Genomic DNA, 9154 nt, shown 5'->3' with positions numbered 1-9154 from the left:
TTGTTGTGTGTGGGGAGAATAAAGAAAAAAAGCCATTATTTTGGATTGCCACTTTAGTGGATTATAGAGCATCAAATCAGAATCACATGGGATATCAGAAATATTCAGGAATGTTAAGAAATTAAGAATTCAAGTAGAATTGTAAAAGAGAATGAATCTGTCCAAATTCTAAAATTATTTGTCTTCTTTTTATAATAATTTAGGATTTAGTATTTTATTATAAATTAGGATTTAGTATAATAGAATTTCATTTTTAATACATATACCCCAATAAGTTCCCTGGACAGAATTTATTAATGGAGCAAAACCACTATCACTTCTTATTTAGACCTGTGACCACAACTCAATAAAGCAATCATAGCAGTAGATTTCTGCAGAACTTTTTTGTTGTTCATTTTTATTTTTTCCTCGTTTTAACATCACCTCTAAGGAGTTTGGAGGTGGAACATCCAGAACCAGGAATTCAACATTCTCAAAGTCCATTGTACATAAGGGAAAGATGTGTCAGTTTCTAATGTTCTTCTTATTTTTCATGGTGCTATCTTTTTTTCATACCTTAGTCTTAACTTCCTAGAATAATGAGGAAAAATCCTTCTTCTGACATTTTATTCTAATTTCTGTTTTGTGTACTCTACAGGTGCTCATTGTTATTTCCATGTACTTGTTTTTCTTTACAAAATGTTGTTCATCTTTCAATGTCCAATCGTAGATAACAGTAAAATGTCAAAAATTTTACACGGTAAACTGGAGTCCCAGAAGCAGAAGGCGATACTCACTTATAACTGCCACGTTTAGAAATATGTGAAGAGGACCCGGCCTTTGCTCCTTTCCCTGAGTGGGCATTTTCCGAGAATTCCTGAACTAAAATGCATTTTAACCATTCACTAGAAAATAATGATTCATAAGTCATTTTACTACCTTTGTAACCTGAAAATTATATTTCCAGGTGCATCTGTATCTAAATGTCCCACATACATTTAATACAGTTTTAAATACAGATTTAAAGATCTCAAACAATAAATGCATCATTTGAGTCCTAAGAGAGTTTATATAGCATCTCTTAGTTATAGTGCTAGGGTCAAAAGTTAGGGCTAATGCTCAAGGTATAAACTAATTTAGTTATATTATGTTTATTAGTTTTTTACATATACTGATTCTAGCTTAACAATCATCTCTGTTTGCTAACCATTCTGTTTTTGTCAATTCTGTATTCGCTATTCCAACCTCCTAAGCAACAACTGTGTTTACTTTGACTCCTTCCTCCTTATTTTCAAGTTATTCAGTTTTACCATTACCTACTTGAATTTGTCTCAACTTCAGTTTGATGGTTTGGTTCTTTTTCTTTTCAACTCCTGTGTGCCTGCTCAGTTGTGTATGACTCTTTGCGACACCATGGACTGTAGCCTGCCAGGCTCCTCTGTCCATGGGATTTTCCAGGCAAGAATACTGGAGAGGATTGTCATTTCTTCATCCAGGAGATCTTCCTGACCCAGTGATCGAACCTGTTTCTCCTGCTTTGGTAGGCAGATTCTTTACCACTGATCCACCTAGGAAGCCCATAGAATCTAGAATACTTCTTTGTCTGCCAGATCAAATATAAATAATTTTATTTCACTTTCATGACCATTCATTAAAATAACCCTCTTATGATAGTATAGTCATTTAATATTCTCCATCTCTTTGTGTTAAGCCACTATATTCTCTTGTGTGTATGTGTGTGTGTGTGCACGTGTGCATACTATAAAATTTTCTGGATGATGCTTCTGGGAAGAATTGCTCTATTTTTCCTCTTTACCTGTTTTTTTCTAGAATTATATCAAAAGCTTATCTGTACATAAAGGAATAAATTATTTAACCTAATATATTTTTAATAAACACTAATAATAAGGTCTGGATAATCAGACCCTTTCTCTGACTTCATTGTATAGAAAGAAAAATAAATGATCCCAAAACATTGTGCTAACTGGTATGATAAAGTAGTTTCTATCTTCCGTTGAGTTTCAGGATTTTCTCTTTGAATTTCAGGATTTTCTCTTTGAATTTCATGTGCGTGTATAATTTGCTTCTACATAATTTAGTATTTATCATTGTTATGATTACTCATTGTTTCTTGTGTATTTTAAATGGCTCTCATATTTAATTTTCAACTCTGAGGGGAGTGAATCAGCTTGATTTTTTAATACCTTTAGCATCTCTTATAGAACCTGAATCAGTTGAGGAAGGCAGTATAATTTAATGATGACCAACATGGATTTTAAAGTTAGATGATCTTGAGTTTAATAACCCAGTTTACCATCTCCTATTATTACCTTGGGTAAATCCTCATCTGTTTAATAGGAATATAGCAGTCTTTGTGCAACTTCTGTGAAAATTAAATAAGGTAATATCCATAAAACTTTTAGAATGGTACCTTTTAAGAACTCAAATGATGGTAGCTATATTTTTACTGAAACCCTCTAATGAATTTGAATGGATTTTGTGCATGTGGTCAGAAAAATGCCTAGTAATTTAGAAATAATACCAAGTCTTCCAAACTATAAGACTAAAATAACAAAATTTATATATAACATTACTCATATTAATTGCAAAAAATGTTTGCAGAGAACCTAATGTTTTACAAAAAGAATTCCAGTGTCTTAATGATTTTGGATGCTACAAGATGGTCTTTATAAATCTGCTAAAGTAGGCTCAAGAAATTTTGATTCATACTATGAATAAATAGCTTGGCTAGTTGGGAAATTTTATAAGTGTGTGGACTTCTTGATAGCTTACAAATGAGAACTGAAGCTTATGTTTCTTCTGTCTCAAATCACTGCTTAATATCAATTCATGCTAAAGGTCCCTTTTAAAGAAATGCTGTTTTTACTATAAGTGGAGTACTCTATTGAAAGTCTTAATTAATATAGAAAAAAATAGCTCTCTAGCTTTTTAAAAGCAGAAAGATGGGATTAGTGTAATGATATAGCATTTGACTGACATTGGGCTATGAAATCAGCCTGATATTCTGGGGCACTAATGTTGAGGGGCTCTATTCAAGGCGCAAATAAAACAAAGAGGAGGGAAGCTAGAAACAGAGTCAGTACCTCATCTGTTTTTCCTCATATTACCTCTGCTGTTTTGCATTTATAGTGTAAAGAAACCTAAAAATTTGTTTGCAACAGAATCGAGTGGTGCTAATGTTCTCATAAAGAAAGAAAAAAAAATGATATGTCCATCTCACAAGAAGAAAGAAAAATATGAAAGAAAAGTTGAAATATGGCATAATAAGTAATTGGTGTCATGTATTTATGAAAAATAATTCATTACTCTAATTTTTTTTCAGACTTTGACTTTAAAAAGTTTTATTTCGTAATGAGGAGTAATTGAACATTCTTTCTTTGATCATTTTCCAGAGTTCTCACTTTGTAGAGAACCATTAAACTGTGAAATTTGAAAATTGAGTATGTGACAGAGATAAAAGCACACTAATGTCGCATGACGTTTTGTGAGCTAGTTTTTTTTTCCCTTAAAAAAAGTTTGTATTATCTTTAAAAATGGGCCACCTCAAAAATATTTAAATTATTCCTTATGAAAAAAAAAGATTCCATGGATGCAGTTTGATTTCAGCAGAAAGAACTACAAAACTACTTATGTATGCATTTTCTGGTTTTGGTGGGGTAGGTAGAAGAGGGGGTTTTTCTCCTCTTTTCCACTTTCCTGGTAAAAGGTCTGACTTTTCCTTCATTTGTTTTTATATATTCTGTGTTTTGTTCATTGTTGTAGCCTCATATGATGGCCTGAAGCATATTTGATTTAGGAAATACTCGTATAGCCCTGCCATTTTTCAGTTACCATCTTAGTAGTTTTGTACCTTGTTATATGTATATTAACTCATATAATCCCTTACCTAATATAACTCATTATTTTTTAATTTTTAATCCACTAATGAGCCAATGAGGTAGATGATAGTATTATCCCCATTTTACAAACACAGAGATAGGTTAAATAATTTGCCCAGGGTCACACAGCTAGTGAATGTGGAACCATAATTTGAGTCAGATCTATTTGGGTTCACATTCTCTGCATTTAACTGTGAACATTGTCTTGCTGATTCACAATTAGCCCTCGAAATACTTTGATTACACAAATCAAAGAGAAAATTGACTAAGTGAAATATTTCTTATTTTTCAATAATTATTTAATTACTACTAAATTCTGGAGATCTGGTATTATAGCACATATGAATTATTTATTTGTTATCCCATTTTATAGATGAAACTGAGGTTTGAAAAGTTTAAATAATTTCTTCAAGATTAATAAATGACAGTCTCCTGATTTGAACCTGGTGTACTGCCTCCTGCCTCCAGTAGGCTTCACCGTTGCTGCTTTCTGACATGATATTTTACTGGGTGAGGGGGTCACAGTTTATTTCACTTATCGCTGAACATATAGTCAGTTTTCATTTATTAATATAAATGATGCTAGCAAACACTTAGCTTAATATTAATAACTACTGAGTATCTATTCAGTTTTAGAAACTGTGCTCATTGCTCTGTTCAATGAAAAGAATTAATTTCCCAAACAGATCACAGGTTGAGGAATTCCTCAAGTATCATTTCTTTCTTCAGACTCAGAGTGAATTGGTATCTAGTCAAGTTTATTAACAACTACATTAGGATTGTTTTAAAGGCTTCTTAGGAAAATGATAGGTGAATTATTATATATAATTAATGACTAGTTTTTCTTTACTTCTTAAAATATTATTATATAATCCACAATGCTAGTGTGAAATGAAAATGTTTTGATGTGTAGTCTAATTTTTGTTTAGAAACATCTTACTGTTGACCTTTGAGCCCTCAGGGAAGAGATCATCAAATGTCTTAAAAGTGTTTTTGCGAGATGTTTAAAGGTAAGGAAGACACAGCACACAAATCATCAGTAGGAAGATAATGAGGCTGTCACAACACAAAATGTTCTTTGTTTTTACAGGTTCTATTAGTTAATATATTAGAATTCTCTGAATGCCACTTTTGCTTATTAAGTGGTTTTGAGAGCACATGAAAACATACATTTTATTCTTGAACACAGCATTTCTGAGATTGTTAGTAAATGTGATTCTGGAAAAACAGCCATTAGACACTTCTGCCCATGTAGCATCCAGATGCAAATGAAGAGATATTCCGAAACTGTTTTTCCTGTTTCTACAATCTCTTATTAAATCAGAAAATTTGCCTTTAAATTTCTGTTTCACTCACTGGTATTGAATTAGATGGCAAATATGATGCTGCTTTAAAAATCAAAAGAAATATACTCTTATTGTTTTATTTTTATTTTATAAATGAGATTAAACTGTTAACAAATTCAAACCAAATTTTTAGTACATTTCTAAAAATAGTCTATTTCCTCAATGAAATAGACATAAATCTAATTCTTTAACCTGTACAATTAGTATGAAATCAGCAAATCCACCTCAGTTTCAGTATATTTCAGTATTTCAACATGGCTATTAAAAAAAGTCAGCATCATTTTTCTCCAAAAATGATGTTCAGTCACGTCTGGCTCTTTGCGCCCCAGGGTTTGAACCCAGGGGATCTTCCTGACCCAGGAATTGAACCTGGGTCTCCTACATTGCAGGCAGACTCTTTACCTGTCTGAGCCACCAGAGAGGGTTTGCTAATAAATCTTCCCTGCCCCTCAGGCTCATCTCCCCTCTGGGATATAGTACCTCTGAGCTCACCTCTCAGTCTGTAACTTTATGATTGCTTTCATCACCACTGTAGCTTTTAATCATCTCCCTTTTTCATTCTCTCCCTCTTTTTCTCTTTTATCACTTACAAATTTTCCTATATCAGTAGTTCTCTAACTTTAAGGTGTACCAGTCTCCCCTGGAAGTCTTGTTAAAATACATTTTGAGGCTTCACCTTTGGAGTTGCGGATTCAGAAAGTCTGGGATAAGTCCCGAGAAGAATGTGTTAAGTATTCCCATGTGTGCGTTAATCATTCAGTGGTGTCCGACTCTTTGCAGCCCCATGGACTGTAGCCTGCCAGGCTTCTCCATGAAATTCTCCAAGCAAATACTGGAGTGGGTAGCCATTCTCTTCTCCAGGGAATCTTCCTGATCCAGGGGATCGAACCCAGGTCTTCTGCATTGCAGGCAGATTCTGTACTGTCTGAGCTACCAGGGAAGCCCAAAGTATTCCCAGGTCATGCTAATAATGACACTGCTCACTGACCAGAGTGTGAAAGTTACATTTGTACGCATCACCTGTCATCTTCTGTTGTTGAGTACCATTTGAATGCATCTTAAGAGAGAATTCACTTTTAAATGTTTAGTCTTCTGATCAGTAATTGAGTGTGAATCATAGGTAATGTTTCATCTTAATGTTTGGTAAAAAAAAAATGCAAACTGAGTTAGACTTTTACTTAATGCCAATCTATTGTGCAGGAAAGGAATTTTTAAAAGATTCTATATTTTTAGGCTTGGAAAAAACATCAAATAGCTTTCACTTCTTTCGACATTGTCCAAAATACATTAAAAATACTTGAAATATGGACTGGATTATATATTTTAAAGTATAATGGAGCCCTTTTTATAAAATAATTATCTTTTACCTAAACTTGATGAAGCCTGTCACTGTTTAGAATGTTAGATCTGTTCTCAGAGTAGGTTGTGTCTCCATTACAGAGTCAAATGAACTTCTGAGGTTTCTACAGTATTCTTTAAAAATTAGACCTTGAGGAGGGATATGGAATATGAAACTTTCCATAGATCACAGAGAAAAAAATATGCAGTATATATTTAAGTATTGTGGAATTTCTACCCAGTTTTTTTTATTGTGATGACTGAATGATTATAATCATTCTATTATAAGAGGTTGAAATATGTAAAATGTAATCTTTCCTTAAAGTCTGGCTTTGGATTCCTATGACTAGCTTGCAGGCGATCTAGACTAGGCTGGTATAGCATGCTTAGCATACAATCCCCTAGGAATCTTTAGAAAAACACATATATCTAGCTTGCTGGTCCCATCCCTAGACAGATTTATGAACCACTCATCTAATAACTGGAATCTCAATTACTTTACCTTGTTGAAGCACTGAGAATTGTTGATCTCATGAAACTCAGTAAGTTTTACAAATGTGTTATCAGTGGCTTTTTCCAGTATAGAAAGGTGAACAGTTGTGATAAGTTCCATCTTTCTAGATGACTGAAAGTGACTCAAGCAAAACTACCTCTGCCAGTTTTTCATTTATTTGAATCACTGGATCTAAATATACGTTAAACACCTCTTTTTTAAGATAAAAGTTTAGAAAGGATTTTAAATCAGACAGCATTGATACCGACAGTAATCAGAAGCATAAAAGCCACCCTCCAGAGATCTATCAGTACTGACTTTTCTTTTTCAAGTGTTGGGTACTGACCATGTCCTATTCCCAGAATATTGAATTTAATCATGCTAACCAAAGAAAGATTCCTAGTGTTCTCTAGTGAGATTTTTTAAGTGTTGGTTTTTGCCTCAGTGTATCCTTCCTCATATGTATCCATTCCGTTTTCAGCAAACAGAAATTTAACTGGTATGACTATTTGAAATTTAACTGGTATGACTTTTCAAAATGGTGACATTCATTTATAAAAGTTAACAATTTGTTCTGCCTTCCATTTCAAATTTATGTGCACATTATCACAGGGTAATTTCTGAGTAAGAAGTCAATGCCCTAAATAAATGTACTCTCTTCTTCAATGTGTTTATTACTCTTTATATTAAAATATCAATCTCTCTCTACAGGTTTATCTCAGAATAGTAAAACTTCAACTTATTGACACAGGTGCCTTTATGTTTATCTGAATAAAACTTCAATGAAAATTAGTGTGAGGCTCTTTTTACATAAAATAACTGGTCATTTTGAAATCATCTAATTGTATATATTGGTGAGTTTATAGTACTTTATTGGTAGGTGCACATTTAGGTTAGAACTTCTTAACCTGGATCCCATGGTATGTAAGAGTACCTAAGGGATTTCACGGAGGAAGTGCATAGTTGGATCTATGAGAGTAGAAAATTAACTCTCTAAAACTGTATGTAAAATTATGTGTGCAGTATCAAGAGTCTTTGTCTGCCTGTATGCACATGTATATGTTTCGAAGGATATTTCTAGGTACCATCAAGAGATCTATAATCCAAAAGAAGTAAGCATGCAGAGGTTTCATGCAGAAATATAATGAAAAGTTTGAGGTTTCATACAGAAATATAATGAAACGTTATCTTAACCAAAAAGCTTTACAAATAGTTTTTATACAACAATGATTTATTTTTTTCTATTACTAAGTGAAATTTGGCATCTTCTAATTTGACAGAATAAATTACAGGTAGAGAAAATTAGCTTCAAAATAAATATTTGTAGTAACATTTTTAATACAATTTTTAAATTTAAGGAATAATTAAATAGTATAGATTTTAAACATTGAGATATAATTGACTGGTAACACATTAGTTTCAGATATACAGCATAATGATTTGCTATGTGTATATATTACAAAATGATCACCACAGCAAGGTCTACTCTCTTAGCCATTTTCAAGTATTGTTTTTCAGTCACTAAGTCATCTCCCCCTCTTTCTGACCGCATGAGCTGCAGTACAGCAGGCTTTCCTGCCCTTCGCTATCTCCCAGAGTTTGCTCAAACTCATGACCATTGAGTCAGTGGTGCCATACACCCATTTCATGCTCTATTGCCCCCTTCTCTTTTTGCCATATTCTTTCCCTGCATCAGGATCTTTTCCAGGGAGTCAATACTTAGCATCAGGTGGCCAAAGTTTTGGAGCTTCAGCATCAGTCCTCCCACTGAATATTCAGGACTGATTTCCTTTAGGATGGACTGCTTGGATCTCCTTGCAGTCCAAGGGACTCTCAAGAGTCTTCTCCAACACCACAGTTCAAAAGCATCAGTTCATTGGTGCTTAGATTTCTTTATGGCCCAACTCTCACATCCATACATGACCACTCTAAAAACCATAGCTTTGACTATACAGACCTTTGTCAGCAAAGTGATGTCTCTGCTTTTTAATATGCTGTCTAGGTTGATCATAGCTTTTCTTCCAAGGAGCAAGCGTCTTTTAATTTCATGGCTGCAGTCACCATCTGCAGTGATTTTGGAGCCCAAGAAAATAAACTCT

At 33.5% G+C, this 9154-nt stretch overlaps 1 protein-coding gene across 17 annotated transcripts in view; it reads left to right on the top strand.

Annotated features, from left to right (window-relative positions):
- SOX5 (SRY (sex determining region Y)-box 5) overlaps positions 1 to 9154 on the top strand; it is a 1168670-nt gene that overhangs the window by 804585 nt on the left and 354931 nt on the right. The window lies entirely within an intron of this gene.

The sequence above is a fragment of the Bison bison genome, unplaced genomic scaffold (assembly GCF_000754665.1).
Source record: "Bison bison bison isolate TAMUID 2011002044 unplaced genomic scaffold, Bison_UMD1.0 scf7180017864370, whole genome shotgun sequence".
In the NCBI taxonomy this organism is placed as follows: domain Eukaryota; kingdom Metazoa; phylum Chordata; class Mammalia; order Artiodactyla; family Bovidae; genus Bison; species Bison bison.
The sequence above is the reverse complement of the archived record's forward strand: the minus strand, read 5'-3'. Positions and strand labels throughout refer to the sequence as shown.